Source organism: Lissotriton helveticus (genome assembly GCF_964261635.1).
Source record: "Lissotriton helveticus chromosome 1_1 unlocalized genomic scaffold, aLisHel1.1 SUPER_1_unloc_71, whole genome shotgun sequence".
Lineage (NCBI taxonomy): Eukaryota > Metazoa > Chordata > Amphibia > Caudata > Salamandridae > Lissotriton > Lissotriton helveticus.
In genome coordinates this window covers 838315-865867 of record NW_027611716.1, presented here as the reverse complement: position 1 = coordinate 865867, position 27553 = coordinate 838315, and the positions used below count along the sequence as shown (strand labels likewise).

General features: G+C 45.9%; 2 protein-coding genes across 2 annotated transcripts in view; one reads left to right on the top strand and one right to left on the bottom strand.

Annotated features, from left to right (window-relative positions):
• Positions 1-27553, bottom strand: part of LOC144806435 (uncharacterized) — a 77367-nt gene that overhangs the window by 7935 nt on the left and 41879 nt on the right. The window contains exon 2 of the mRNA XM_078672802.1: positions 23826-23880. The gene's annotated coding sequence lies outside the window, so the exon portion shown is untranslated. The remainder of the gene's footprint in view (positions 1-23825; positions 23881-27553) is intronic.
• The window catches only part of LOC144806434 (uncharacterized), a 226253-nt gene that overhangs the window by 180736 nt on the left and 17964 nt on the right, over positions 1-27553 (top strand). The window lies entirely within an intron of this gene.

Sequence of the window (27553 nt, the reverse complement as noted above, 5' to 3'; positions counted from 1 at the left end):
AGTATGAATCAAGAGCAATGAAATTAAGGAGTACTTTCATGTGCTCATTTTATTCCACCTGATTACCAGTTGTTGGGTTTTTCTGCACCTGGAAGTACCGGGTGCAGAAAAACAGGACACACTTTTTTTCCAGACAGGAAAATTAGACTGAAAAGACGCACAAGACTCTGGGTGCAGCAGAAGCAGCGAAGACTTATGCTGGTTTTTTTTTTACAAACTATGGAAATCACACAATTCTTCCCTTTGTTAGACATTTCTTTAACCTTCCCTCCCCTGCTTCACCCATCGCCCCCCAACCAACCACATGCACTTATCTACCACCTGCTTAAAACTAGTGGTAAATAAAAGCAGAAAAACACTATGAAATAGTGAATGGCTTGTGGTTTGACAGGCAGAAGAATCTGTTCCTCGTGGCAACTCCCCTGTCCATGGCGTCAAACTTGTGACTGCATGTTACTGGGGTAAATATGCCACAAAGTTTTAAAAAAAACAATTGCATGAGATTTTTCTGCCACACCAGTACTATGCAACTTCTAACAAGGGACTATAAGCGGTCTTGGACCGGTCCTGTGACCTGGAGGGTCACACCAAGTGTTCCCTTATTTAAGCCAGAGGACTATCATGGGTTTACCAGCTAGAGCGGTGGTGGCAATGCACCCTGTTGTAAGTGTCAATAGCCTGATGAGATCTTTGCATCATGGTCAGTGGAGTGGCGTCCTGTTGACACACCTATGTTTTTTTTATTTTTTTATTAGCAATACATGAGTATTCAACTCACAAGAGTACAAACAAATTAAAGTATAGTGAGTACATGCGTCTTATTCATCAGTTTTGAATTAATCTACCGAAGATGGTCAACTAGTTTCAGCCGCAGTGGCTGTAAGAACCCCGGCTTTCTTCAGGACCCAATCAATTTTGCTACTGCATTAAGTGTAATGATGAAAACAGTGATAACAGAAAAAACTAAAAAGTATCACAGTGTTACTAAATGTGACCAATCACAATACCTCCATGCAGGATGGATGATAGTTCATACCTATCCTGAATGAGGTAACAAGCCTCACCTCACCTGGCTCTGACTCAGGTCAAGAAGGATGCACCGCCCTAACCGTCGATACCCCGGATGTGCCCTTAATTTTTTCTGTTATCACTGTTTTCATCATTACACTTAATGCAGTCGCAAAATTGATTGGGTCCTGAAGAAAGCCGGGGTTCTTACACCCACTGCGGCTGAAACTAGTAGACCATCTTTGGTAGATTAATTCAAAACCGACACTGTATTTTTTAATAAGTCCACCAGTGGTCATCAATAAAGGTATCTTGGACCACTGTTGTATCTTTTTTAATTCACTCACACTTATATTGTTTGCACTGCACTTTCCTTCCCTGTCACTACACGCCTACTCTACCAACGTTTGGCTCATTGCCAGAAAAGCTGAGGTGACATGGGGCACCTTTGGTTTTCCAAATGATAACAAGGGCAGTTGATGGAAATCCTTATTTTTCTGCCCTCCCCAGGGTTTCTCCTGATATGAAGTCGCATTCGTGCTATCATTCTCTTATTATTACTTACAGCTAGACTGACGATTCATGTAATGTGGGTCTTTTTTCTTACTTCTGTTCTGTGTGTATGGTTACATATACTTTTCTCTTTTTTTATTAGACCATCAGTTTTCTTGTGTTATTTATCAGTAGGATTGGGGATTAAAACTGATGGGTCTTTAAATATTCTTCCTAGGACCCCCTCTCTCTCCCTCTCCGGGAGTTGAGTAATGTGTGATTAATTTATCAGGGCCCGCAGCCTTACCAATTGCAAGTTCCTTAATAGCTTGTTCGAGTTCCAGCATTGTAATAAGAGCTTCTAATCCCGTTACGTCCTCCTCCCCAATATCTTGCTCACACTGTTGAGATACAAATTCCTTGACTTTCTGGACATCATATTGATCATCCATGTATAATGCTTCATAAAAACTTCTGAACACCTCCAGTATACCATTCTCATTCTCAACACGCTGGCCATTACTATCCAAAATGTAATTGATTCTCTCAGCTGCCTCCTTCATCCTTAATTTTTGCGCCAAGCACCTACCGCTGTCCTCCCCATATTCGTAGTTAAGTCGCTGTCTTACTACATATGTTTTAGCAGCCTCTTGGCTCCATTGGAGATTTATTTTCGCCTTGATCTTTGACACTTCTACTACAAATGCCCCAATGTCCCTACCCATATGTATACCCTGAACTAGAGCCTCTTCAGCTCTGACCAGACCCTGATATAGCTCATGTTCCTTTAATGCCTGTTGCTTCTGATTATACAAACCATAACTAAGGGTTTCTTCCCTAAAAGCATCCTTGAATGCATCCCAAACATACTCAGGATCAGTACTACCCCGATTAATACGAAAAGATTTAGCTATCCAAGCCTGCATATACACAATAAACTGCTCATCCAGGAGAAGCTTCCGGTCAAAAGAAAATGCCCTGGGTTTATTCAGAACTGCTACACCTGGAATAGATGACACACCTATGTAATGCTCCATTTCTATGCCTGTGCCCAGACTTTGCACTAACATCATGTGCGTGTTTAGGGTGTTGGTGTGCGTAGCATAAAAGCAATGTGAGAGTGCGAAAGAGTAAACTGCATCTCCTGCCTGCCAGTTGTGTATACAAGTGGGACCATCTATCCCTCTTTTATACCCCAGTTCAAAGTCCTCTGTTACCAAGGAATAATGTGCTCTACAAAGTACCCAGGTGCCTGCTGTGCCACCAGGGATGGTGTCAGCCTGACAGTCTATCTAAGTTGAAGGGGCATCACCTGCTGGCTGAATTACTTAATGGAGAAGCTGTGTACCTGTCCTGAAGAGCCTAGAAGTCTGCCTAGAAGCCTGCCTGTCTGGTAAGAAAGGGAAATGACTTTGACTATCCAGCAGGAGGACAAGGCTGTCCTGGAAGAAGCAAGGTCCGACACATCCTCGTTATCTGTAGGGCGGGCCGGAAAGCCATCCAGCAGGACCAGCTAGTCTGAGGGACCCCCTCCTCCCCCGCCAAGACTCTCCCAACAGTTCAAGGCAGAAAATAAAACTCTACGACAACGTGATCTGTGAGGCCCAGTTGGACGATTGTGTGCTGACAACTGCCCGTTCAAGTTTGCATTTGCCAAATTCCTAACACAACAGGGTCTGAATCTACTGGCTTCCTGGAGAGCCTGTGTTGGGCTTTTCGCTGCTGAATTTCTGACTACTATGTGTCAGAGGCCCATGAGGGACTACAACTGCTCCAGTGTCGAACACCCTGTCTGAGCTTACGCCTGTGGTCCAGCCAGCCACAGTGTGGGCTTAATTGCTGACGGTCGGGCCTCCAGAGGGGCTGCACTTACAGACAGGCTAGGTGTGACTGCTACCTTGGGACTGCTGATCTTCAGGCAAAGGCAAAGAAAAGACAGAGTGGGTGCCCTACTGAATGCAGCCCTACATCCAGGACAAAAGCTCTCCACAAAAGCCTGCTGGTGGGTCACTGCTCTCTCGAGTGTTCGGGCATGCCATTCAAGTGCCGGTAAACAGGAAAGAGACCCAGACAAGACTGACTCATTCTGTGGAAGGATAAAACGCTTACGACAGAGCATATACGCATTGGGGTGATTGAAGTGACAGAACTGCACCTATACTATATTCATGATACTCCTAAATGCCCCAAGAGGGGAAGAGGGTATCAGAACCGGACGCACCTATCTGCAGCACATGATAGTCTGGCATGCCTGCACTATCTTTTCACCCCGACTGTCCATAAAGTTGATTTTAGAGCTGTTACGCACATAGCAGGGGGAATCTCAGACCATTCGCTGGTGGAGGTGCAACTCGATGGTCCGGTTGTGGACTTCATCCTACCCCCAAGGGTTGGACCGTGATATTTAAAAGACAAGACGTTCAAAGCTCGTATGAGAGATCGAGCAGACTTCTATTTTAAGGAGAACGGGCGGCCTGTTGAATCAGCTTGCGTGCTATAGGGTAAATTTAAGGCAGTGATTCGAGGCCAGACACAAGGCTTGATTGGGAGAATGTAAATTGAAGTGCGAGGCTCAGGACAAGGAATGTGCTTTCCTGGAGGCACGCTTGGCAAGTGGGGATCAGTTTCTCTCCCATTACACCATCAACTGAAGCAGCACACATTAAGAGCACTAATGGAAAATAGCTGGCACTCATGCGCTGGCTACCCAGCATTGTCTCTATGATGTCGGTGATAAAGCCAATGAGTTGCTTACATGGTTAGAGAGACAAGACAAAGGACGGAACTGGATCCTTGAGGACACAGACAACAAGGGGGCGGAAATACTGGGAGAGACTTCCTGAAAGACCTGACCCTGCCAATGCTAACGAATGAGGACCGAGACGCACTAGACCAAGACCTGACAGTAGACTAAATAAATAAGACAATAGGAACCTTGCAAACAGGGCAAGCGACGGGGCCTGATGAGCTCCCGTTAGAATTATATAAAAGCATGATGGATAAAATCAGGGAGTAAGGTTTCAGACTGCCTGAAAATAAGGGTGTCTCCCGGAGGACCAAAGAACGTCTAAGGTGGCGGTCTTATAGACTTATCTCCCCGCTTAATATTGAGACTAAGGTCCTTGCGTAGGCCCTGGCGATCTGCCTGCGGACAGTAATTGCAACAGTGGTTCATCCTGATCAATCGGGCTTTATGCCACACCAGGGAATGCGCTTAAATCTCCGACACCTTAATGGAGTACCATATGCTATAGGAGATTCCTTTGCTGAACCAGTGGCGCTGCTGTTAAGCTCTTGTTTGTGGCCCCTCTAGCGCATATGCAAATCAATAATAAAGTCTCCCGAGTCTTTGCCGTCCAACAGGGATGTTCCTTGTCTCCTATGCTCTTCACACATGTGTGGGTTCACCAGTCCTATGGAACTGGAAAAAATGGTTTGCCCATGTTCCGGCATCCATTTTGTTATCGCCGCCATTTTAGGTTGCCTTCACTCAGGCTGCAAGACGAAAGCGATGTTTTTGTCGTTTCTGGCATCGCGTGTCAGATGACTCCTGTGACCTTGTTTACTAAAGAAGTGTCAGGGACTAGTCGAGTGCATTAAGCCGTTGTTTGAGCTACATAATCCCTTGCCCAGACGACTGTTGATTCACACCATTCTTTCCTCTTCACTATCTTATCTGTAGTTTTCTGTTACACATCTCGAAGCATTCTATAGTCTTATGTCTGCCCTTGTAGAGCGCACTTGTGTTTTCGTTAGCTGTAAAATGTATAATGGGGATTCTCTTAGTAATTTACTTAAGGGCCAAGTTGCAAACATGGTTGTTGATATTTAGTTACACAGAGATCAAAGTATTGTGTTTCTCGTTTGTCGAAGTCTCAACAATGTGTACTTTTGCTTTTCGTATTGTATTTAAGCTTGCCTGTTACAATGTTATGTAGCAGTCTCTTGCGAATATCGCTCTCCTAGTGACTTCGCAGACAACTGTGCTAGCTGCAGCTAATAAATCGACTTGTTACGCCAAGACGGAGTGTCCATTGTCTCTGTAAGTGTCCAGTACTCCTTGGGTGGCTGAGGCAGAAGAACCCGGGGAATTTCAGGCGTCTTGAACGCCGCTTAACCCATACGGTTGAGTTTCCTCAAATGGCGACCACGAGTGGACAGCATCGGTGGTAGCGGTGTAGCCTGAAGACTGTGAGGAGTCCCGCAAGCAAATTCCGGAGGAAGCGCCCCACGTCATCGATCCCTGTATGTCGAAAGTGGACCGAAGGTTTTTTCAGCGCGACTTCTCCTGCTGGACGGCTGCCTGGCGCCTGCTGCCTCGACTGCTGTCCTGCCTTGGCCCCGATGTTGGTGACGATTTTGTAGAGCGAGACGATAATTGGACCTCCGGTTGGCGTAAGAAGATCATATTTGAGTTAAGTATTTTGTGGGTCGTGCCCAATAATTAGTAATCGATGCAAACTGGTGTTCTTTGGTAACTTTGTTTTGGTAACTTAGTTTTTGGGATCCATAAGTGACTTTTGGGTTTTGAGGTTTTTGAAAGACGATAAACGTTCTTGGTAAGTATTTGTTTGAATAAGAAATACGATAAGGGTCCTTGGTAAGTGCTTCATTGAGAAGTTAGTGATGCCAGCATTAAGTAAGTTTAGGCGCTTCTGCTGTTTAGGGTGTACTAGGGACTCCCGGTTGGAGGACTCTTGTCCAATTCCTCCAGTTGGAACGCCCACTTATGTACTATATTCAAAGCATGGTATTGGTCCTATTACGTTTAATAAAACATGGGTTCGATACACGGAGAAGAGTGGAATCTTAAGATGGCCAGAACATGGTAGTTTCGATTCCGCTATTCTCGATAACTTAGAAACGATTTTGTTTAAAAAGAAAGCCCGGCCGGCGATGTTTGATTCTTTCCGCCTATGGCGAAAGGAAGCCAAACAGAAAGAGATGAAAGAAGCTAAAAGAGATAAGAGAGAGAGGGAAATGTCGATTGTTCAAGCTGCCCAACAGCTGAAGATTAATGAAGAAGAGAAAGTCATGGAGGTTGTGGAAAGACAGCATCGCATGGCGATCGATAGATGCTATCCGATGTTGCCTGTTTCTCCTCCAGAAAAGAGTAAGGGTGACGAGGAAGATACTCTTATGTCATGTCTTCTAAATTCTCCTCCCCCTTATGTTCAAACCCCTACTGCTCCTCCTGCCCCTCAGCCAGTACCTGCTCAGGTACCGGTTGTTCCGTTATCTGTTCCTCTTCCTCAGCCTTTGCCTCCTGTAATTCCTCCTACACCTCCTCTTCCATTTACTTCTAATATCTTTTTCCACCATTCCTGTGAGTAATTCTCCATATTCACATAGGAAACTTACTAATGCTGTCACTGGTTTATATTCTTCATTGGTTGGGGCTCTGAATCTGTCCCCGTCTTTTTCTAAACGACAATCTCGTTGTCAACTCCCGTTTACAGAAGAGCGAATGGTTTTGGATTTGCTTGGTCGTAAGTGGATAGAAAAGGGTTCTATGTATACTCTACAAGATATCATGAGTACCTTTAGTCAATGGTCAGAACCTGTTCAAAGATATGTATTTAATGTAATGTGCGATGTTCTCATCAAACATTGGGAGAATGTTGAGTTGGATGTGACACCATCAAAGTTGCTTAAGCTACAGGCGGATTTTGAGAAGGGTTATATAATTGGGTCGGATGTTGAGAAAGCATTGATTATGTTACTAGAATTTCGGACTTTATTTGTTTCTCAGAAAATCACTGCTGGTGATTTGAACGAACAGGAAAGGTTTAAGCAGTTTCCGATGCGTGAAGTTCCTCCTGTATGGAGAGAAGCCGTGGCTGCTGCTCATCCGGTTCCCGCTCATTTTCAACATATATGGGTACATGAGCCATGGAAACGGTCGGAAGTGTTGGCGTTAAAGCAAACTCTTCCAGATCCTCGCAAAAATCCGGCAGGATACTATAAAGAATTATCCCAGACGGTAGACGCGAGTATTATGAATCTAGCCGATATTGACATGCTGTTTGGGAACGTGGTTCCACAAGCACTTTGGGCTAGAATTCGCAGAGAAGATCATAATGCCGAATTAGGTGGTGATTGGGCCGCTCTGAGAGCTGCTGATACGGCACAGATCGTGGTGCGAAACCTGATAACTTGATTACGGCATTACCTGGCAGAATAATAGATTTAATGAAGACTATGATGCCAGCGGTACGAGTAAATTGGGATAAGTTATCGGCGTGTAAACAGAAAAAGGATGAAAATGTTTCAGATTTCTTCACTCGGTTTGAAGAAACGTTTATTGATCATAGTGGCCAGGATCTGAGTGTTGAGGGAGGCCAACGATTGTTTGTTGATAAGTTCGTATATAATTTGCTTCCCGAGTTGTCAAACAAGCTCAAAAGTTCAGAGAGTGCTTGGGCTGTTTCCTCCCCCGCAAAAATATTGGCTACAGCACAATATTATGAGAATAGGGATAAGGAAGAGAAAGAGAAACAGGACAAGAAGAATAAGGATTTAAAGAAGAAGGTTCTAATACAACAAGCATATCCTCCGTGTATGGTTCAGCCTCAGTTTGTACAACCACAGCAGTCTCAGAAAGTGTTTCAGAGGCCTGATTCATTTGGTCAGCGTCCTTTATTGGCACCTAACCAATGTGCGTATTGCAAGGAAATAGGTCACTTTAAAAATAATTGTCCTGTTTTGGCGCAACGCAACAGTGGTGTGGTACCTTCAAGAGGTCGTGGTACTTTTCAGTCAGGCTTCAGAGGTAGGGGACGAGGAATGACTTCTCAAGAGCAACGTTCTAATTCCTCCGCCGCTGCGAATTGTTTTGATCAGCAGAGAGCTCAGACTACGCAGTACGTTAATGCTGATTGTCATGTTGAGGAAAATTGGGAAGACGCTTATACTGAATAGGACAGCCATGGACGAAGTAAGGGAGTTGTATCGATTCCAGTTGACCAAAATGGGCCATATGTCATTGTTGATGCTATGGGTGTCTTAGAGCCATTCCTTTTGGACACTGGTGCGATGAGAAGTTCAATCATTCATTCTAAACTCCCAGGCGCACCTTTGTCTGGCTTAATAAATACTTCTGTTGGTTTTTCTGGCGCCCCGGTTTCAAACCCAGTTTCTGATCCCTTACCCATTTGATTGGTCCTTATAGTTTGGATGCTCCATTGATTTTGACGACTGGTTGTAATGAGAATCTATTGGGTTTAGACTTGCTGAAAAGACTTCATGCAACACTGTATTGTTCTCCTTCTGGTGTACATCTTACATTAGGAAAGAAGTTGATGTCTTTGGCATATCTTTCTCGAGATAATTTTCCACCTGAGTTACTTTCCCTACCCGAGAGTCTTTGGGCTACGGGTCCTAACGATGTGGGTTGTCTTGCAATACCGTCATATGTGGTTACACTCAAGGAAAATGTTCAGATGCCGCGAGTACCACAGTATCGCATCTCGAGCGAAAGCGAGAGAGCACTTTTGGATATTGTTCACGATTTTGTCAGAAAGGGTGTGATTGAAGAGACGAGAGGTAATGTGTGCAATAGTCCTGTTCTTCCGATTGTCAAGAGAACGGATCCTTCACAGCCTCCTGTATATCGATTTGTGATTGATCTTCGAGAGGTAAATAGGATTGTTGTGCCACATTTTCCTGTTGTGCCGGATATTACAACTCTGTTGACGATGATTCCTGCTTCGGCAGTTTGGTTCTCGGTTATTGATCTCAAGAATGCTTTCTTTAGTATTCCTATTGCTGAAGAAAGTAGAGACATCTTTGGTTTCTCTTTAGGAGGTCGTAGCTTCAGATTTACGAGAGCTCCTCAAGGCTATTGTGAGAGTCCTTCTATTTATAGTCAGGCTCTTAAATCACAACTTGACTCTTTTTTCTTACCTCCAGGTGTAGCACTTATTCAGTATGTGGATGATTTGTTGGTGGCTGCTGACACGGAAGAAGTGTGTAAGAGTGTGACTGTTGGTTTGCTGCGACTCTTGTCTGAATTGAACCATAAAGTATCACCCTCTAAGTTGCAATATGCCCGCCAAGAGGTTACCTATTTAGGTCATCTCTTGTCGAAGGAGGGAAGACGATTGACTCCAGAACGTATTCAGGCTATCTCACAGATGTCTGTACCTACGTCACAAAGGGAAGTACGTGCCTTCCTAGGTATCACTTCCTATTGCAGACAGTGGATCCCTAACTTTTCACTTTTGGCCAAGCCTTTGTTGGCTCTTACGTTGAAAAATACGCCCGATCCACTCCCTTGGACGAACGAATGTCAGAAGAGTTTTGTTGATTTACGTAGAGCTTTGTGCTCTGCTCCAGTATTGGGCACTCCAGATTACAGTAAACCTTTTACACTTTATGTACACGAGAGAGAAGGTTGTGCTTTGTCTGTCTTGACGCAACAATTTGGGGACAAACAAAGGCCATGTGCGTATTTTTCTGCTACACTTGATCCGGTAGCTAAAGCTTTGCCAAGTTGCCTGAGAGCTACTGCAGCTGTTGCTATTTCCATTAGACAATCTGCTGGATTAGTATTAAACAACACACTTACTGTTATGGTACCACATGCAGTGGATACTTTGTTAAACAGAACAAAAACCCAACACCTCACGAGTGCTCGATTGTCAGGATATGAGTTGATACTGTTAGCGGGTCATGTGCATATTAAAAGATGCAATACATTAAACCCAGCTACGCTTTTGCCACTCCCGAATGAGAAAGATGATCAGGAAATGCACGATTGTTTTCTTCGGACAGAAGAAGAAACGAAAGGCAGAATTGGTTTAAAGGATACTCCGCTTAAGGATCCGGATGGAATGCTTTGGGTGGATGGATCCTGCTATAAACTTCAGAATGGAGAAACTGTTTCTGCCTATGTTGTCACTACTTTATGTACTATTGTTGAGACAGCAAGGATAGAATACAATTCAGCACAAGCAGCTGAGTTGATAGCTTTGACTACAGCGTGTGTGTTATCAGAGGGAAAGAGAGTGAATGTGTACACTGATAGTCAATACGCCTTTGGCGTCGCACACAGTTTTGGCCGATTATGGAAGGAAAGAGGATTCTTTATCTCCCACGGGACGAAGATCCAACATGGTCAATTAGTGGCGGATCTTTTAGAGTCACTTACTTTACCTACACAAATAGCGATCATTAAGTGTAGTTCCCATAAGAAGATTACGGATGATATTGGTCGAGGAAATGCATTTGCAGACACGACCGCGAAAAGCACAGCTAGAGACATTACGAGTGGAATGTATGTTACGGAACTTGTGAATGGAACTAGGGAAAGTGGAATGTGTGAAGACACGGTTGAGAATGTTAGATTGATCCAGGAAGAAGCCACTGAGAAGGAATTAAGTACGTGAAAAGATGGTATGGGAAGGTTAGATTCGGATGGTTGTTGGATAGAGTTGTCAGAGAACCAGCGATGGTTATTACCGGATGCTTATGTGTTGCCGGTTCTAACTATGGCGCATGGTGCAGCTCATATAGGTGTGAAGGGCATATGTAAATTGTTGGATTCAGTTTGGAAAAATGAAGGTATCCCGAAATGTGCAGAAAATGTGGTTAAACATTGTATCGTTTGTTTGATGCATAATCCTGGAAAGGGAACATTTACTCCACCAGGTAATTTCTCCCCTCCGACATATCCTTTCGAGGTGTTACAGATCGACTATATTCATATGGAACGATGTAACAATCTCAAGTATGTCTTAGTGGTAGTATGTGCTTTTTCCCGTTGGATAGAAGCTTACCCATTAAGAGATAATACGGCTTTGTCGACTGCAAAAGTGTTACTCAAAGAGTACTTTCCTAGATATGGTTTGCCGCGAATTGTCTGGAGTGACAATGGAAGCGAATTCGTGGGTGAAGTCATGCAGAAAGTATGTATGGGTTTAGGTATTCGACAGAAATTCCATGCGGCAAACCATCCTCAGTCAGCGGGTTTGGTAGAGCGCTATAATGGCACTCTCAAACTTAAATTAGCTAAAATTCAAGCTAGTACTGGTCTTGCTTGGCCAGACGCCTTGCCTTTAGCTCTTTTGTCAACTAGGACTGTAATGCATTCTCGTATGGGACTTAGCCCATATGAAGTGGTTTTCGGAAGGCCTGCAAATGTTTGGGGTGTCCCCCGTCCAAGAAAGTATTCTGATTTACCATGTCCTTTGTTGATTGACTACTTATACGACTTGACTGCTAAATTGAGTCTTATTCGCCAACAGGTACAGAATACACTTCCAGAGGTTCTCACAGACCCAGGTCACAATATTTTTCCTGGTGATTGGGTCTGCACCCGGAATTTTCAGCGCTCACAAAGTCTCCAGCCAAGGTGGAATCCTCCAAGACAGGTGTTGTTGGCTACAAGAACTGCAGTAAAGATCGTTGGGAAGAAGTCGTGGGTGCATGGGACCCACTGTAAGAAGATTACTCTTCCATTTCCGATTGACCAATATGTCAGATGTGGAGCAAAAGACTCTGAAGTTGTGAATGCCACATCTGGTAGTGAAACTAATGATATTTCTGAAGCTGATTCTTTGGTGTCTTCTTCAGTGCAACCTTGTGAGTCGACGATTCTGTTTCCTGACCAAACTGTTCCGAGTGTGAGCCGATACAAGTTAAGACCACGAGTTGTTCGGACATGTTGAACACTGTTTTCTTCAAGTTCCATGGACAACGGGCGTTTCCCCCTGCCCTGAGTTACCACCTACTTGTATCTGGTATCCTGACTTTTGAGTTTGACCCCTGCCGCACACAAATCTATTGTGTATTGCGAGGACTATGCCTAGACCTATCCCTCAACTATGGTCCAGAGTATGAATCAAGAGCAATGAAATTAAGGAGTACTTTCATGTGCTCATTTTATTCCACCTGATTACCAGTTGTTGGGTTTTTCTGCACCTGGAAGTACCGGGTGCAGAAAAACAGGACACACTTTTTTTCCAGACAGGAAAATTAGACTGAAAAGACGCACAAGACTCTGGGTGCAGCAGAAGCAGCCAAGACTTATGCTGGTTTTTTTTTTACAAACTATGGGAATCACACAATTCTTCCCTTTGTTAGACATTTCTTTAACCTTCCCTCCCCTGCTTCACCCATCGCCCCCCAACCAACCACATGCACTTATCTACCACCTGCTTAAAACTAGTGGTAAATAAAAGCAGAAAAACACTATGAAATAGTGAATGGCATGTGGTTTGACAGGCAGAAGAATCTGTTCCTCGTGGCAACTCCCCTGACCATGGCGTCAAACTTGTGACTGCATGTTACTGGGGTAAATATACCACAAAGTTTTAAAAAAAACAATTGCATGAGATTTTTCTGCCACACCAGTACTATGCAACTTCTAACAAGGGACTATAAGCGGTCTTGGACCGGTCCTGTGACCTGGTGGGTCACACCAAGTGTTCCCTTATTTAAGCCAGAGGACTATCATGGGTTTACCAGCTAGAGCGGTGGTGGCAATGCACCCTGTTGTAAGTGTCAATAGCCTGATGAGATCTTTGCATCATGGTCAGTGGAGTGGCGTCCTGCTGACACACCTATGTTTTTAAAAAAAAAAAAATTATTAGCAATACATGAGTATTCAACTCACAAGAGTACAAACAAATTAAAGTATAGTGAGTACATGCGTCTTATTCATCAGTTTGGATTAATCTACCGAAGAAGGTCAACTAGTTTCAGCCGCAGTGGCTGTAAGAATCCCGGCTTTCTTCAGGACCCAATCAATTTTGCTACTGCATTAAGTGTAATGATGAAAACAGTGATAACAGAAAAAAACTAAAAAGTATCACAGTGTTACTACATGTGACCAATCACAATACCTCCATGCAGGATGGATGATAGTTCATACCTATCCTGAATGAGGTAACAAGCCTCACCTCACCTGGCTCTGACTCAGGTCAAGAAGGATGCACCGCCCTAACCGTCGATACCCCGGATGTGCCCTTAATTTTTTCTGTTATCACTGTTTTCATCATTACACTTAATGCAGTCGCAAAATTGATTGGGTCCTGAAGAAAGCCGGGGTTCTTACACCCACTGCGGCTGAAACTAGTAGACCATCTTTGGTAGATTAATTCAAAACCGACACTGTATTTTTTAATAAGTCCACCAGTGGTCATCAATAAAGGTATCTTGGACCACTGTTGTATCTTTTTTAATTCACTCACACTTATATTGTTTGCACTGCACTTTCCTTCCCTGTCACTACACGCCTACTCTACCAACATTTGGCTCATTGCCAGAAAAGCTGAGGTGACATGGGGCGCCTTTGGTTTTCCAAATGATAACAAGGGCAGTTGATGGAAATCCTTATTTTTCTGCCCTCCCCAGGGTTTCTCCTGATATGAAGTCGCATTCGTGCTATCATTCTCTTATTATTACTTACAGCTAGACTGACAATTCATGTAATGTGGGTCTTTTTGCTTACTTCTGTTCTGTGTGTATGGTTACATATACTTTTCTCTTTTTTTATTAGACCATCAGTTTTCTTGTGTTATTTATCAGTAGGATTGGGGATTAAAACTGATGGGTCTTTAAATATTCTCCCTAGGACCCCCTCTCTCTCCCTCTCCGGGAGTTGAGTAATGTGTGATTAATTTATCAGGGCCCGCAGCCTTACCAATTGCAAGTTCCTTAATAGCTTGTTCGAGTTCCAGCATTGTAATAAGAGCTTCTAATCTCGTTACGTCCTCCTCCCCAATATCTTGCTCACACTGTTGAGATACAAATTCCTTGACTTTCTGGACATCATATTGATCATCCGTGTATAATGCTTCATAAAAACTTCTGAACACCTCCAGTATACCATTCTCATTCTCAACACGCTGGCCATTACTATCCAAAATGTAATTGATTCTCTCAGCTGCCTCCTTCATCCTTAATTTTTGCGCCAAGCACCTACCGCTGTCCTCCCCATATTCGTAGTTAAGTCGCTGTCTTACTACATATGTTTTAGCAGCCTCTTGGCTCCATTGGAGATTTATTTTCGCCTTGATCTTTGACACTTCTACTACAAATGCCCCAATGTCCCTACCCATATGTATACCCTGAACTAGAGCCTCTTCAGCTCTGACCAGACCCTGATATAGCTCATGTTCCTTTAATGCCTGTTGCTTCTGATTATACAAACCATAACTAAGGGTTTCTTCCCTAAAAGCATCCTTGAATGCATCCCAAACATACTCAGGATCAGTACTACCCCGATTAATACGAAAAGATTTAGCTATCCAAGCCTGCATATACACAATAAACTGCTCATCCAGGAGAAGCTTCCGGTCAAAAGAAAATGCCCTGGGATTATTCAGAACTGCTACACCTGGAATAGATGACACACCTATGTAATGCTCCATTTCTATGCCTGTGCCCAGACTTTGCACTAACATCATGTGCGTGTTTAGGGTGTTGGTGTGCGTAGCATAAAAGCAATGTGAGAGTGCGACAGAGTAAACTGCATCTCCTGCCTGCCAGTTGTGTATACAAGTGGGACCATCTATCCCTCTTTTATACCCCAGTTCAAAGTCCTCTGTTACCAAGGAATAATGTGCTCTACAAAGTACCCAGGTGCCTGCTGTGCCACCAGGGATGGTGTCAGCCTGACAGTCTATCTAAGTTGAAGGGGCATCACCTGCAGGCTGAATTACTTAATGGAGAAGCTGTGTACCTGTCCTGAAGAGCCTAGAAGTCTGCCTAGAAGCCTGCCTGTCTGGTAAGAAAGGGAAATGGCTTTGACTATCCAGCAGGAGGACAAGGCTGTCCTGGAAGAAGCAAGGTCCGACACATCCTCGTTATTTGTAGGGCGGGCCGGAAAGCCATCCAGCAGGACCAGCTAGTCTGAGGGACCCCCTCCTCCCCCGCCAAGACTCTCCCAACAGTTCAAGGCAGAAAATAAAACTCTACGACAACGTGATTGGTGAGGCCCAGTTGGACGATTGTGTGCTGACAACTGCCCGTTCAAGGTTGCATTTCCCAAATTCCTAACACAACAGGGTCTGAATCTACTGGCTTCCTGGAGAGCCTGTGTTGGGCTTTTCGCTGCTGAATTTCTGACTACTATGTGTCAGAGGCCCATGAGGGACTACAACTGCTCCAGTGTCGAACACCCTGTCTGAGCTTACGCCTGTGGTCCAGCCAGCCACAGTGTGGGCTTAATTGCTGACGGTCGGGCCTCCAGAGGGGCTGCACTTACAGACAGGCTAGGTGTGACTGCTACCTTGGGACTGCTGATCTTCAGGCAAAGGCAAAGAAAAGACAGAGTGGGTGCCCTACTGAATGCAGCCCTACATCCAGGACAAAAGCTCTCCACAAAAGCCTGCTGGTGGGTCACTGCTCTCTCGAGTGTTCGGGCATGCCATTCAAGTGCCGGTAAACAGGAAAGAGACCCAGACAAGACTGACTCATTCTGTGGAAGGATAAAACGCTTACGACAGAGCATATACGCATTGGGGTGATTGAAGTGACAGAACTGCACCTATACTATATTCATGATACTCCTAAATGCCCCAAGAGGGGAAGAGGGTATCAGAACCGGACGCACCTATCTGCAGCACATGATAGTCTGGCATGCCTGCACTATCTTTTCACCCCGACTGTCCATAAAGTTGATTTTAGAGCTGTTACGCACATAGCAGGGGGAATCTCAGACCATTCGCTGGTGGAGGTGCAACTCGATGGTCCGGTTGTGGACTTCATCCTACCCCCAAGGGTTGGACCGTGATATTTAAAAGACAAGACGTTCAAAGCTCGTATGAGAGATCGAGCAGACTTCTATTTTAAGGAGAACGGGCGACCTGTTGAATCAGCTTGCGTGCTATAGGGTGAATTCAAGGCAGTGATTCGAGGCCAGACACAAGGCTTGATTGGGAGAATGTAAATTGAAGTGCGAGGCTCAGGACAAGGAATGTGCTTTCCTGGAGGCACGCTTGGCAAGTGGGGATCAGTTTCTCTCCCATTACACCATCAACTGAAGCAGCACACATTAAGAGCACTAATGGAAAATAGCTGGCACTCATGCGCTGGCTACCCAGCATTGTCTCTATGATGTCGGTGATAAAGCCAATGAGTTGCTTACATGGTTAGAGAGACAAGACAAAGGACGGAACTGGATCCTTGAGGACACAGACAACAAGGGGGCGGAAATACTGGGAGAGACTTCCTGAAAGACCTGACCCTGCCAATGCTAACGAATGAGGACCGAGACGCACTAGACCAAGACCTGACAGTAGACTAAATAAATAAGACAATAGGAACCTTGCAAACAGGGCAAGCGACGGGGCCTGATGAGCTCCCGTTAGAATTATATAAAAGCATGATGGATAAAATCAGGGAGTAAGGTTTCAGACTGCCTGAAAATAAGGGTGTCTCCCGGAGGACCAAAGAACGTCTAAGGTGGCGGTCTTATAGACTTATCTCCCCGCTTAATATTGAGACTAAGGTCCTTGCGTAGGCCCTGGCGATCTGCCTGCGGACAGTAATTGCAACAGTGGTTCATCCTGATCAATCGGGCTTTATGCCACACCAGGGAATGCGCTTAAATCTCCGACACCTTAATGGAGTACCATATGCTATAGGAGATTCCTTTGCTGAACCAGTGGCGCTGCTGTTAAGCTCTTGTTTGTGGCCCCTCTAGCGCATATGCAAATCAATAATAAAGTCTCCCGAGTCTTTGCCGTCCGACAGGGATGTTCCTTGTCTCCTATGCTCTTCACACATGTGTGGGTTCACCAGTCCTATGGAACTGGAAAAAATGGTTTGCCCATGTTCCGGCATCCATTTTGTTATCGCCGCCATTTTAGGTTGCACTCAGGCTGCAAGACGAAAGCGATGTTTTTGTCGTTTCTGGCATCGCGTGTCAGATGACTCCTGTGACCTTGTTTACTAAAGAAGTGTCAGGGACTAGTCGAGTGCATTAAGCCGTTGTTTGAGCTACATAATCCCTTGCCCAGACGACTGTTGATTCACACCATTCTTTCCTCTTCACTATCTTATCTGTAGTTTTCTGTTACACATCTCGAAGCATTCTATAGTCTTATGTCTGCCCTTGTAGAGCGCACCTGTGTTTTCGTTAGCTGTAAAATGTATAATGGGGATTCTCTTAGTAATTTACTTAAGGGCCAAGTTGCAAACATGGTTGTTGATATTTAGTTACACAGAGATCAAAGTATTGTGTTTCTCGTTTGTCGAAGTCTCAACAATGTGTACTATTGCTTTTCGTATTGTATTGTACTGTATTTAACCTTGCCTGTTACAATGTTATGTAGCAGTCTCTTGCGAATATCGCTCTCCTAGTGACTTCGCAGACAACTGTGCTAGCTGCAGCTAATAAATCGACTTGTTACGCCAAGACGGAGTGTCCATTGTCTCCAAGTGTCCAGTACTCCTTGGGTGGCTGAGGCAGAAGAACCCGGGGAATTTCAGGCGTCTTGAACGCCGCTTAACCCATACGGTTGAGTTTCCTCAGGACCTCTCATATGGGGTATTCCTGTTGATCAGAATATAATATCAACTGGAGGAAGACCTTAATATTCCTGCTGGTGGCAGGGACCCTGTAGCTGCACTCTAGGTGCATAGTTAGGGTGGCACTACATGGCTTTAAATATTTGGTTGTGTTCATTACAAGAGAGTACAGGCAGGAACATACTCCCGAAATTAGACCGTCTTCGCTGGGATGCCCCACACTTGCGGGCGCTCCCGCTCTCCATACTGGGCCGGGTGGCCCTATTTAAAGTGATGACCCTCCAGGGTCTCCTGTACATTGGGCAAAAAATGTCCTTTAAGATCCCACCAGACATTTTTTTTCAAAAGGTAGTCTGAGAACTTCGGCTCGTTTTGTGGGATGGTGGCACGTCACGCTGAGTAAGTTGCAGAGGGGAGTTGATTAAGGTGGACTCGCGTTCCAGAGCATTCACAAGTATTACTGGGCCGCGCAGCTGGTGGCAGTCAACAACTGGGTTTATTGCGGACTGTGAGGATCCTGCTTACCGGGTAGATAGTTTGGCCATGGACAAGAGAAGTTACCCCACCCTGGTGCTGTATCGAAGAAAGTATGAGTGCACCCTGCCTACTCATACCCAAACATTGGTAAAGGTGTGGAAAGAGGCTACCAGGTATTTAGGCTGGGAAGGTAAGCTGACTGAAATTACTCCACTGTATGATGGTGATCTCTTAAGTGCAGCTGGAGTATTGCAGGGCTTCACAAAATGGGGATTGATTAGCTTAGAGCGGCCGGGCGATGTGTGGGGGGACAGGCGCTTGTGTCCTTCACGATCCTACAACAAAAGTATAAATTAGGTGACTAAAACAGTTCTGACATTTGCAGGTGGCCACGCTCTGCAAAGTCACATCCGGGAAGGGGGGAAGTTGCCTGATGCATCCCTACTGGAGGACCAGCTACTAATTGATCTCCTGACCGAAAAAGCAATCTCAACCATCTATAGGAAGTTGATCTACAATTCTCTGGATGCCTTGGGGACGCGAAGAGCTGTGTGGGAGAGGGATATAGGCACGCTTGGTGATGGCGATTGGGTCGAGGCCATTCAGGGTGTCAGAACTCATTTTTGTCTAATTTAACTACAGATACTGATACTGCCAAATCAATTACCCTGTTTACATTAAAGGGCAGCTTGAACTCAGAGCTCAACAACAGACTCGATTGAATAAATGACCAGCACACTGCTTATCTTGCCAAGACACAGGTACTTTGTAAATCTCTTTTTATTGAACAAGTGCTCAATCGATGGTGTTGACACCGAAAATACGGTGCACATTAGTGAGAGTGATTAGACCAAAAACCGAAAGTCTGCAAATATAGAGTGAGTAGCATAGCTTGGCTTGTCCTGACACTCCCTGGCCAAATCACACTACATAAAACTAGGTTGCCCTTTATCGAAGGCAGGTAATCCTCCCAAGGTTCTGGAGGTCGCTGGGCTGCAAGACTACTTGCCTTTTGGTTCAGGATCCTCCAGGGATGCAGACAGGCCAGTTGGACTGGGACCAAGACAATAGTTCTCTACAGATCCTCACCAGCAGAGAAGTCTGCAGTGCCCTTAGGTCGCCAAGAACTGAAATTCAGGGTCTGGGGATGCCACCTAAAATCTTGATTTAAGGGTGTTACAAGGGAGTGACAGGTAGAGGCTAATGGGCCCCTCTCATGGAGTGTCTATACCCTCTATCATGCCCACCTCCTGTGGGAAGGGGACACAGTCCTAGTCCTGATTGGAAAAGTCCCATCATCTTCAAGATGGTGGGCACTACAAAGTGTACTTCACCTCGCCTCCAGCACCTGGGGGGTGGAGTTAACAGAGGGGGCGGGGGGCACACCTCCTGTTGTATCTAAGGTTTCCCACCTGTCCTTGCGCCTAAAAGGGGGTGAGGACAGGAAGATCCCTTGCTCCCTCTAACAGGAGAGGCTGGGGTCGCATTACAAAGGCGGCACGGCCTTTGAAAATCCTTGCCACAGATGGCTCTTCCTGACCAGGGGGAGGTGTGAGCACCTCCACCCAGGAAAGGCATTGTTATCGGCCTCGAAGTGCACAGGCACTCTCCCCATGAGGACAGAACACACTCTGGTGGTAGCAGGCAGGCTCAGGCTAGTCGGTGACCACACTAAGGATTGGTAGATTTTAGGGGACCCCTCTAAGGGGTACTCTGTGTGCAATTTTTATAAATCGGACACTGCAATCAGCGCAGGTATATTTCCTAGGACAGCGAAAACTATACAGCAGGTCTTGCTCATAGTCCTTATACTGTGACTGCCACTACTCAACATTAATCTTGAATTGTTAAAGCAGGGCCAGGATCTGGACAGGAGCCAATGAACAGGAGGGCAACTCACCAGACAATAGAAGTCTTCTGTCTTCACACTCACTCAGAGAGAACAATGCCATCCCATGCATTGCATGACAAAGAGGCAACAACCCTCAGTGAAACACTCACCTCTCAGATGTGATTCGTTAATAAGAATAAAATGAACATAACAGGTCCCTGGGGACCCCACAGACACACCGTTCCTAACAGTACTATAAATGCCTGGGGTCCCGCAGGTAAACCTAACAGTGCTACAAAGGCTTAGGGGCCCTACAGGTAAACCTTTCGTAACCCAGTGCTACGAATGCTATGTGCTCACTGCAGCAGGACTGGGCGCTCTAGGGGCGCAATTAGGTTGTTTGGCATTTATCTACCCTTAGCTAAGCCACGTGATAAAGGCAGTAGATCAGGATGATTCTCCTCGATCAGAAGTAGCTCTCACTATCGAAAAGGTGAACACCCTGGTATAACACAAACGCAGACTTGCGGTTCGGCTCTACCAGGACATGTAGTAAACTATTAATTTATGTATCTGTAGGATTAGATTGCAATGCAAGTTAATTCTTATTTCACTATTTTCCGCACACAACATACAACATAGATTCCTCACATGCATACCCTGATGAAGGGAGAACCCCCAAAATGAATTGGGCAGACTGAATTTGAATTTACTTGGGGAACAGTGGATTTTGAAAGTGATTCTATGAGAATAAATATGCTTAAACTGGAATACAGGTGGATTTGCTTCCAAGGGAAGGAGACATCGATGCACTTTTACGGGTACAAGCTGTGGAGCAGGAGTCACAGACCTGATCTAGTCTGGAGCTATATAAACAACTGTAGCCAAATACATTTCCCTTCTGGCACGCGATGAGTGGATTACATAAATACCACAATAATGAATGAAAAACACACGGCGTGCATAGACAAGGTTTGCTATGTAACCTCTGGACTCCTGTAAACCTAAACAAACACCGGTAATCAGACACTAGGGACATCACCTGAAGCTCCTAAGATTTTCCTTTTGTTTGTATTCAATTGTTTGTCTGTTATCTGTACTGGGACCCCCTTGTATATGCAACAGCTTGTCGGCGGGCAGAACACCCAAACCGGGCGGAGGTGGGAAAGCCGAAGCAGAAGACCAGACCTCACTGAAGGACGCAGAGTCACCACGCTACGGCCCCGGAGTGACGTGGCTCTTCCAGGTGCGTGGGCGTCTACGGGGCTTTTGGAAAGGGGCTGAGTAAGAGAGGGACGGGAGGGGAGGCTGAGGGGTGAAAGGGACCAAGGGAAAAGGAAATAAGTGAGACGGAAACAGAGACAAGAGCAGAAATCATCGGCTACTCTTTTTCTTTTGGTTGCTCCAACCTCTACACCACAGCTTTCCAAACTATGTGGCTTGACCCATATGCAGGTGTGTCGCATCGGCAGAGTCGAGCTGCAGGGGCTCTTAGAAGGGGCGAAGCAACAACAAAGCCCTATTAACATGCACAAGGTCTTAAAGACCTGTGAAGTGCTTGGGTGCGGCTGTGAGCGGTCCCGGGCAGCCACACACGACGGGGCGGGGGGAGGGGGTGCTGAAGTAGTGTGACCACCGTTTTTGGCGGAGTGTCTCAGTGTCCCAACACTTTTCTCCAAAGTAGAGAAATGTCTGGGTTTTACAACAGCGTCCAGGTAAAACATCCAAATGTCCCGGTTTTAGCATGCTGTTTAGATCACCCCCGCGGGCCTTCCAGCAACAGGCAGAGTGGCGCTGCAGGGGCTCTTATATGAATAACAACAAAGCCTTATTATCACGTTAAATGGTCTTCATTTGTGGATAGTCCATTTGGCAAAGGGCCCTTCAATGAGTGAATACGGTGGGTTATTGGGTCCAGGGGGTTGGCCAGGGGTTTGGGGCAGCCCCGGGATCGCGGTGCATTGGGAAGAAAAGCTGCCAAGAAGCCCTATAGAAGCTTTCACATTTACATCATACTGCACGCTGCGGCTTGTAACCTTACGAAAACAAAAACATAAACAATTCAGTTCAATGGAGAATGCCCGTGTGAGCCTTGGGCATGGAGGAGTGCGGGGGAGGGAGTGGGTAGGGGCGATGCGCACCTGGGCACCACCAATACAGGAAAATATAAAAAAGATTTAAGAATGAAAGCAACATTTTTTCCTCTATGTCACAGACCCTTATGGAACCCACAGAATATGTTGGTCGGGGGAGAGGGATAGAGTGAGACAGAGATAGAGAGAGTGAGACAGAGAGGAAGGGAGTGAGATAGACAGGGAGGGAGACAGAGAGTGAAACCGAGGGAGTGAGACAGAGGGAGACGGAGGGAGAGACAGAGGGAGACGGAGGGAAAGACGGAGTGAGACGGAGGCAGAGACAGAGGGAGAGGGAGGGAGAGATAGAGAGAGAGGGAGGGAGACAGAGAGGAAGGGAGACAGAGAGGGAGGGAGACAGAGAGGGGGTAAAACAGAGAGGGGGTGAGACAGAGAGGGAGGGAGACAGTCGGAGGGAGAGGGAGTGAGACAGAGAGGGAGTGAGACAGAGAGGGAGTGAGACAGAGAGGGAGTGAGAGAGAGGGAGTGAGACAGAGAGGGAGTGAGACAGAGAGGGAGTGAGACAGAGAGGGAGTGAGACAGAGAGGGAGTGAGACAGAGAGGGAGTGAGACAGGGAGGGAGTGAGACAGGGAGGGAGTGAGACAGGGAGGGAGGGAGGGAGGGAGACAGAGGGAGGGAGACAGTCTGAGGGAGAGGGAGTGAGACAGAGAGAGGAAGACAGAGAGGGAGGGAGCAGAGAAGGAGTGAGACAGAGAGGGATTGAGACAGAGAGGGAGGGAGGGACACCGATGGAGGGAGACAGATGGAGGGAAAGGCCACCTCCGCCAATGATTCCCTCACTAGTACCCTTTAACAGTGCCCCTCAAGTCTCTCTGTGTGGGGTGTGTGTGTGTGGGGTGTGTGTGTGGGGGGGTGTGGGGGAGGGGGTGTGTGGGGGTGTGTGTGTGTGGGGGGTGTGTGGGGGGGGTTGGTGTTGGGTGTGTGGGGTTGTGTGTGTGGGTGTGTGTGTGTGGGGTGTGTGTGTGGGGTGGTGTGTCTGTGGGGTGGTGTGTCTGTGGGGTGGTGTGTGTGGGGTGTGTGTGTGGGGTGGGGTGTGTGTGGGGTGGTGTGTCTGGGGTGGTGTTCGTGGGGGGTGTGCGTGGGGGTGTGTGTGGGGGGGGGTGTGTGGGGGGGTGGGGTGGTGTGTCTGTGGGGTGGTGTGTGTGGGGGTGGGGGTGGGGTGGGGTGTGTATGTGTGGGGCCTGAACCCACCATAGGTGGTTCGGGCTCGCTCGCTGCGCTTTCTCGTGTTACCGTGTCCCTGAAAATCTTTTCACAAAAGGGTGTGTCACCAACAAGAAAAATTTGGAAAGCTGTGCTCTACACCCTCCCTTCACATTTATGCATAGTTATTATTTATCCCTCACATCTTCCCTTGACTAAACCATAAAGCAAAAACACTTACCTGAGTCTTTTCCTTCTGTCCGAGGGACGGCGGCGGCCAAGGCACACCTAAGGGACTGAAGAATATAACAGAGACAATCAATCATTGTGATTTCCTGTAATACTAATAAAAAGTGCATACCAAGAAATTATTCAATGCAGTGTGCTCCTTCTTGACCGACTCTTCTACAATGGGGAGCTACATACTTTCCCTACAGGGAATGGGAGACAGAAACACAGAGGCCAACAGACACACACATACGGGAAAGCATAGTAGGAAAACGCTATATACAGTTTTTATATGCTTGCATATGTACATTGTTAGGTCTCGCTATTATATGCCGCAGGGATTAATAGCGAGAGTATATAGTAGGCGAAACAAACTCTTGACCAAGCGCGGATTACGTCCAGTTCATGTGAACCAGTCGTGTGAGATGCGCGTGCACGTCAAACCCATCAGCCTGTGGTAAATAAATAAATTACCAGTACTATTTTTCTATGCATTAAATGAAAAGGATAGCTCAATAAATAAGAGGCAGAGTCCGTGGTATCTGAGTCATACGGGCTTTAATTAAGTGGCTCGAGCCAATGGATATCGGGTTCCATCACCTACTAAGGTTCAGGAAGGGACATTCTCAAGAAAAAAGGGGGCCTCTCTCATTAACATCATACAGTATATATAGTAAAACAGTACAGTTGCATTGAATACAGTAGGCGTAACAAGTGACAAACGAAAGATAAGAACATATGGGCGTGAAAAGAAGGCGTGCACAGGGCGTGCACGGAGGTGTGTGATGTAGACATCACGGAAGTGTCATAAGTGGGTGGACACATGGAGGGGGCTTCATGGGCAGCTGGAACCTTTAACCTACTGGTGCGCGCAAAACGAGTCATGACGTGTAACTGGGGAGAGCTGGGGGGGCGCTGACTCCTAGCACTAGTAGAGGAGACTAAAGTCTGGGATGTCAGAACGACTTGTACCTATAGCGTATCTGATATCTTGTGTTTAGAGTACATGTTGCTTGATTCTAAAAGTCATCAGGGCAAAGGCTACTTGTCACTAAAGGCAAGTGCATGCATATATTTCTTCATGTATTGCGTGAGCTATGGATCTTCTATGGATACTAATTCAGTAAATTACTTGCATGGAGACAGAGAGACTAGACTGTAGATGGATATGTTTATGCTGTTTGTTAGCTAGGAATGTGAAGCCGGGGAGCTGAACAGATAACTGTAGGCATAACATATTCTTGGCAGGCAGGCCAGGCCGAGCCGGGCACCGCGTTGCTTGGCAGGAAGTAAGTGAAGGGTCAGGGATGCGGGCGGGGCTGCATCTCTCGGAGCGGTTCAGGAGACATGAGGCCTGAATCTGGTGTCCAGGCCCTGTGGGGCCTTAGAACGGGTGCATCTCGATGATTTTACGTGCACTATGTAAAAACGTTGGCAACATAGGCCTGAAAGCCTAACTCACGTTGCTTTCACGGAGGACTGGATAACTGACATATTAACGTTGGACGCAACTGGAAATGCGTCTTTATTCTCGGCCATAGAGGGAAAATGCATAGCGATCATGCATATATATTATAAGTTGGGGAACACGTAGGGACACATAACAGGGCAAAATTCAATTTTCCTCATTCCCTCCTTGTTCCCTACGTTCCCTTCAGGAAACATCAATATTCATAAGACCATCTATCTGTTCATACAGCATCATTTGCTCGTCTTTTTTCATTTGGGAATGGGATCGTGGACGTGGAATACAAGATGTAGCGCACAAGCCGCAAATCGCTGGGCCACATTGTAAACAGAGACAACAACTGAATATGATCATTACTATCACTCCTAGGAATGACAGTACTTTCCATCCCCATGCAGATATTACACTCCAGAGCCAGCCGGACCAAGTCCAGGTGCCTGGATTCTGGTGTAGCTGATGAGCTATTTTATGAAGTCTAGTTATTGCTGAATACACAGACGGTGCGTTATTAGGAATGAAAACGCAACAACTAGATCCGATGACTCTACAAGCTCCGCCCCTATCGGCCAGGATGACGTCAAGGACAAGGCGGTTCTGAAGAACAACAAATCTCATAGCAGACTGCTCTTCTGTTAAGTTACCTAGGGCGGAAGTAGTCTCATTCACTACTGCTTCAAGGGTTCTGGTTAACCTGCGTATTAATTTACTATTCTGGACAGGACCTATGAAGAAAAAGAAACCTTTATTGAAATCCGTATACTGTTCTAATGCAGTTTCAGTCTGATCGACAATTGGGGACTCGATCTCCCTTCTATGTCTGACGTGTACTAGATGGGTATTTCGGTGATAATCGGATGGGGCTAGGAAAACTGGTGGCAGTAGGAATGCAATGTAACATGTTCCATCCCAATCTAGGGGCAAACGAACATAAGCGGTCTGACCACATATAAAATAGGAATGACGTGAAGCTTTGAAAGTAGACTTCCCTTGGTCACTGTATTCGACCACAGTAGTACAATCACTGTGTCCTAGATGTACTGAACCATTCTTTCTAACACATAATTCACCTTTCACTGGTAGAACTGTTATAGAAGGCAAGTCTGAATTGGTCTCCGACTGAACATTCAAAACCATGAGGTTAGAGGAAAAATTACCTAGATCATATACTTCATTTTCTAGATCTATCCCTGTCCTATGGGAAAGACCTTCCTTGTCTGGGAAACAGGATTCATTCATAACCATATTCAGAAGGGACTTATCGTCTAAAGATGACGCCAATGTAAACCATGCTCCACACGAACCATTGTGTGAAAACGGATAGGGAAAGAGTGGCAGAACTCCCTTCACTGTCTGAAAAGGGGGGGAGTCGACCACATACCCAGCAATTAGTGGCATTGCTGGTCTGGTGTGAATAGTGTAACATACGAATAAAAGTATTGTTGCGCATTGCAAGTCGATAGGATAACTCGTGAGGGGGTAGTTCACTAAATGTGTGCTCTACAGTATCATTAGAGGAAAAGTGTGAATGTGAATCGAGAGGAGGAAAAAATACGTGTAATATACAACTTATACATGTGATCGTAAGACTCAGAAAAAACATAAACAATAATGTAACGATGCATCTGCTTCGGAGACTTTTACAATATTTCATTTTCTTGAGGTTTCGTCTATCTCTCTCACTATGTGGGTCTATCTCATACATGTCAGAAACCTGTCTAACCGCTTCACCCGAGGGGGACTTAAACAACTAAACGCTGTCTGACTTACTAGACCTCAATTTGACTTTATACTCCTGCTGCGGAGTTTTCTCTAACAGGGGTAGTTTAGAGTCAGTATCGGGGCAGTCCTTGAAAAAAGTCTTTGGACACGGTCCATGGAAGCGCTTGATATGACTGGAATGGAGCCAGCCTTTTCTTCCTTCTAGCTTTACGGCGGTCCTTGTGGTCATCAGAACGAGATTTGGCTCCTTCCAGCGGGGCTCCAGAGGACTTGAGCGATCAAAATTTCTAACCAGAACAAGATCTCCTGGAACGACCTCGTGCGGTTTCACCTGGGTGTTGTCTGGAAAGGCAGCCGCGACCTGTGAACGACAAGAGAGTAGTGCAGACATCAAGGAAGCTAGGTAATCTGTCAGCATGTTACTGTCAACATCGGTGATTTTACGAGGCATAGGTGTACCCCACATGTTTGGGGGACGACCGAAAACTACTTCATAGGGTGACAAACCAGATCTGGAGTGAGCGACCATTCGCATATAGAAGAGGGCAACCGGC